The following is a 6,000-nucleotide window of genomic DNA, read 5'->3' on the forward strand; positions in this document are numbered from 1 at the left end:
ATTATAAAACACTAAAGAAAGAAAAAAATGAAGACACAAAAATGGAAAAATACTCTGTGGATTGGAAGATTGATCATCATCAAAATATCCATATTACTCAAAACAATTTACAGATTCAAGGTGATCCCAACCAAAATACAAATGACATTCTTCTCAGATCTACAAAAAAAAAAAAGGTGCTAAAATTCAATCTAAACACAAGAAACCCTGAATAGCTAAACTAATCTTTCAAAAACAAAGCTGGAAGAATCACAATACCAGACTTCAAGACATAACAAGGCAGTTATAATCAAAACAGAAATAGACAATGTGGATCAATGGAATAGAATAGAATCCCAGAAATCAATCAATGCACATACGACCAATTAATCTTAGGTTAAAATCAACCCTTGGAGAAAGGACAATCTCTTCAACAACTGGTGCTGGGAAAATTCCATTTCACATGCAGAAGTATGAAACAAGACCTGCACCTTTTACCTTATACTGAAATCAACTAAAATGGATTGAGGATCTAAATCTACAATCTGATATCATCAAAGTACTAGTGGAGAACATTGCAGAAAATCTGCGAGACATTGCCATAGGAAAAGACTTTTTGAGAATGACCCTAGAAACACAGGCAATCAAGGCCAAAGTATACAAATGGAATTACATCAAGCAAAGAAGCTTCTGCACTGCAAAAGAAATACAAAGTCAAGAGGCAACAGATAAAATGTGAGTAAAATTTGTAATCTGTGAATCTGAACAGATAAAGGATTTATATCTAGAATCTATAAAGAGCTCAAGAAACTCAACAAAAATGAAACAAATAATCCAGTTAAGAAATGGGCAAAAAATTTGAAAGGACATTTTTGCAAAGACAAAATTCAAATGGTCAACAGACACATGAACAAATGCTCAGGATTACCAGCCATCAGGAAAATGCAAATAAAAACCACAATGAGGTTTCACCTTGCCCAGTTAAAATGACTTTCATACAGAAATCAGCAAACAACAAATGCTGGTGAGAATGTGGGAAAAGTTTCCCTAATCCATGGTTGGTTGTGATGCAAGCTGGTATGGCCATTGTGGAAAAGAGTTTGGAGATTCTTCAGAGAATTGAAAATATATCTCCCATACAACCCATCAATCCCACTCCTGGGAATTTATTCAAAGGAAATGAAATCAGCATATGATAATTACCTGTACCCTTATGTTTATTGGGGTACAGCTCAATTCACAATAGCTAAGATATGGAATTAACCCAGATGCTCATCAATTGATAACTGGATTCAAAAAATGTGGCACATATACACTATGGAATACTACACAGCAGTAAAAAAGAATGAAATCCTCTATTTCACAACCAAATGGGTGCAACTGGAATCCATCATACTGATTGAAATAAGCCATTCCAAAAAAGACAAATATCATGTTTTTCTTGATCCATGGTAACTAATAGAATACAAATAATGTAATGTATAATTATTTTCATTGCAATCCCATAAAATTATTGTTGTGAGGAAATGGCTTAAAGTCTAAATGAAGTTAATTATTACCTTATAATCACCCAGGAACTATTTAGATGTTACATTGTCATTGGTTGTATCTCATTGAAAGAAATTATGAATGACTGACCAAAAAATTGTATATGCATTAAATAGTCATTTACACATTCAATTCTTATATATAGGCATTGTCTATATTCCCAATAAACTAAGGTCTTTTTTCTTATTACTTGCTAAACTTATTTGGTGAAGTTTTAAGCCTTTTTACTGTAATGTAAATTTGTTATCTCAAAAACTAAAAAAAAATACAGAATAAAGGGTAGAAGGAAGGATGGAAAGAGGAAGGGAATATCATTATGTTTTTAGGCTTATATCTACAAGTCATATTGAATCTGTTAGAATTAATTAAAATTAAAACAACAAAAAAGAAATGGACACTGAAGGATTCAAAATTAAAACAGTAACATGCTTGCAATTTAATTCTTTATAAAAATGATTATATGCACACACATACATAGAGACTGAGAGAGATAATGATCAAGCGAATGTGAAAAAATTCTAACAATTGTGCCACGGTGAGTGGAGATTCTATGGAAGATTTTGTACTAGTTTTAGATTATCTAAACTAGGTTTACAGAATAAAACCATGTAGTTTGGCACCTGAAAGTCAGAGAAAAAACAAAACAAAGTACATTTTTTCCTTTAGCAAAACAAATTCTAAAATTATGCTAACATTTGAACTATATTAACCCCCCCAGCTGTAAAGTAACAATCTTTTCATTTGTTATGTTTAAGTTACCAAGGTAACCAGAACAGTGAAGAAACAGCTGCCATGGGATTGCACACCTCCTGGAATATCTACTTCCTTTTGTCTGCTCTGTGAGCCCCTAATTTCTCCTTCCTTTTTTTTTTTCTGTAGCAGAATTGTGCTAAGCTAAAGATTACCTAAGCCCAAAATGAAGAAGATCCTAGGAACTGAGAGACATTTGCAAATAGCAGTAGAAAGGACAAAGGTCTACCAGGACAAGGAAGCAAAATCTGAAGAAGAGTGTCTGGTGGACACTCCCAATTTACAAAGGAAACACTCTGTCCAGGAGCCGGTGATGGGCAAAATGTGTTACTTTGCCAGAGGACTCAATGAGATGGACTCATCTAGACCAGAACGGCTCACCCAACTGACACACATTCTCAAAATTGCCTTTTATGTTTTGTATTAACAAATGGGATTCTGAAATTAAAGATAGAGTGCAAGTTTTCTTGTGTTTCATAAATTTATGTGTTTGTGCTTTTGCTGACTTCTTCTCTCTGTGTTTTCTCCAAGATTTATAGCATGCATAAATCACTATTACATTTAGAAAAAAATTAGATTTTTTATAGCATGTTATGGTTAATTTCATGTGTTAACTTGGCTAGGCCTCCTAGTTACTCCATAATTGCTCATAAATTATTCTAGATATTTCTGTGGTGGTCTTTTTAGGTGATGTTAATTAGTAGACTTTGCGTGAAGATTACCCTCCATAATGTGAGTGGGTCTCATCTAATCCATTGAGGAACTTAAATGAGTTTAATAGCAAAAAGTCTGACCTTCCTAATAGAAGAAGGAATTCTGCCAGCATATCATCCATGGACTCTAATTCCAGCATCAGTTCTTTCTTGGATCTCCAGCCTGCCCACATACCCTGCAGATTTTGGACTAACCACCAAATTTATGTAAGCCAATTCTTTAAAATAGATCTGTCTACCTATCTGTCTATTCTTTCATCCATCCTATTAGTGCTGTTCCTCTGAAGAACCCTGACTAAAACACAGTAAGAACAAAATGAGAATGGATGGGCTAGAGAAGTGAAAGGAAAACATGGCAGCCAACTTCAATGAAAGGAAATTAACAGGGTTAATTTCTTTCTAATATTAATATAGAAGGCTTTAAATCTACAGATTAAAACATGCTAAGTCTGAAAAAATGTTGACAAATGTTGGTGAACCAAATTTGATATCTTCACTATTCAATTAATTTTTGCTGTTTGTTTCTAGAATTTAGACAATTTCTAAAACTTGAAATTTTTGTTTCCCAAATTGAAAACATATCATGAAATAATAATTGGAAGAAATACACTACACTTGAACAAAAGAAAACTATAAAACAGATTAGCAAAACTTCTAAAAATTGTCATATATTTGAGCACAAAAAGAAGTTGCATTTTGAAAGCTAAAAGAGTTTCAAAAAAATACTTTCTTTTGTAGACTCGCTGATGTGAAAAATATTGACATTGTTAGTTTAAGTTATTATTTAAATTGTATTTTCTATACTTTGCCTATTTTGTGGCATTTTCCCAATATCTGAACATTGTTGGTGTTTTTAAAAAATATTATTATTTTTCTATGTTAAACTACTGCATTAATTTTGTGTGAATTAAATTTTCTTTATCTTTAGTTATCTGTTCCAAAACATTGGTTACATATCAACAGTCATTAAGATGTTAGCATCTTCCTCATGAAAATCTTCCTTTTAAAGTTCTTGGGGGCTGCATTGTGGTACAGCAGGTTAATCAGCCGCCTGCAATACCAGTATCCCATTTGGGTGCCAAATCAAGTCCCACCTGCTCTACTTCTGATCCAGCTTCCTGATAATGCTCCTGATAATGCAACAGAAGATGGCCTAAGTGGCTGGAACCTTGCACCCACATGGGAGATCTGGATGAAGCTCCTGGCTCCTGATTTCTGCCAGCCCCAGCCCTAGCCATCGTGGCCATTTGGTGAGCGAACCAGTGAATGGAAGAGATCACTCTCCCTCCTTCCCTCTCTGTAACTCTGCCTTTCAAATAAATAAAATAAATCCTTTTTCAAAAATTTGTCCTTAAATTATAAAATAATTTTATTTTATAATAAATAAAATTATTTATTATTATGGGTGTTTTAATAATTATTTAATTATTATGGGTGTTTTTGAAATTTTACTTTCCTATTTATTATTGCAGTGATATATTAATTATAACAATATTATAATGTTCACCACTTTGCTTCTTGGGCTATCTAGCTTTTTTCCTCATTCCCAGCTGTACTCAACCAATCACAAAATTCTGTTTTAAGAAAAAATGTTTTTAACATTTAAGTAAAAGCTGTATATTTAGGATTACGAGCCTATCCTATGCATTATCAATTCTGCATATTGTGTTCTTCATTGTAATCTTTCACCATTAATTTTCTGTTTTCATAAATAGATTAACATACCCTGTTAATAATTGTGGAGTGTTGCTTACTTACATTTTGACTTTCTATCACCTACTGGAAAGCTGGAGGGCTGGTTTTTGACTGTGGAGCTGTCTGTGTGGCTTGGCAACCTCTGCCACTGTATCCTGGTGCTGGATTGCTGGCTTTTCCCAGCACATCTTTCAGAAAATGTCAGCAATGTTGTACTATTCCCCCTGAGCGAGATCACTGCTATGCTTACTCCACTACAAAGAGAAAGCAGCAGGGGGCAGAGTATCTCTGACAGCTTGCAGTCTCACATCCAAGTGCATGTTTCTGGCATATTGCAAACCAGGCAAGCCCGTGCTCCTGGTGGCCCTCTGCCTCTGAGTTCCTGCGTGCGTTTTGTGATGCTTGCTGTGTGCCTCAAGGCTTTGCAACTGAAACCTGATCAAACATTGCAAGAAAACAACAGCAGCATCTTAAAAAGTTGTGGTAAGAATATTTAATATGAAATCTATCCCCTTAATAAAACTGTAAATGTATAATACAGTATTGCCAACAACACACATAATTTCATACAGGCGATCTAACGTTCGTCTTGCAAAACTGTAACTTTCTACTCGGTGAATAACAACTCCCTATTTCCTCTTCCCCATCCCCTAGGAAAAACTCTGTTTTCTGTGTGTCCATTATACTCCTCAAATAGCTAAAATCATGCAGTATTTGTCCTCCTGTGAGTGGCTTATTTCACTTAACATAGCGTCTTCAAGGAATTATTAAACTCATTTTACTGGAGAGAAACAAAGTCCGATGGATGAAGCGCATTTCCAAGATCACAAATCCAGTTATTAAAATTGCTGTGTCATGGCCGGCGCCATGGCTCAATAGGCTAATCCTCCGCCTGCAGTGCCGGTACCCCGGGTTCTAGTCCTGGTCGGGGTGCTGGATTCTGTCCCAGTTGCTCCTCTTCCATTCCAGCTCTCTGCTGTGGCCCGGAAGTGCAGTGGAGGATGGCCCAAGTCCTTGGGCTCTGCACCTGCCTGGGAGACCAGGAGAAGCACCTGGCTCCTGGCTTTGGAAGGGCGCAGTGCGCTGGCCGCAGCACACCAGCTGTAGCGGCCATTGGAGAGTGAATCAACGGAAAAGAAAGACCTTTCTTTCTGTCTCTCTCTCTCACTGTCCACTCTGCCTGTCAAAAAAAAAAAAAAAATTGCTGTGGCATTTGACTTTTTTATTCTCAGATAAATCATCAGCAATGTAGGCTTCTGGAAAAAAAATAGCTAACATATTATTTAGTTTATGCAAGACCCTCTCACAAGAACTG

Source organism: Oryctolagus cuniculus, chromosome 4 (assembly GCF_964237555.1).
Source record: "Oryctolagus cuniculus chromosome 4, mOryCun1.1, whole genome shotgun sequence".
Taxonomy (NCBI): Eukaryota; Metazoa; Chordata; class Mammalia; order Lagomorpha; family Leporidae; genus Oryctolagus; species Oryctolagus cuniculus.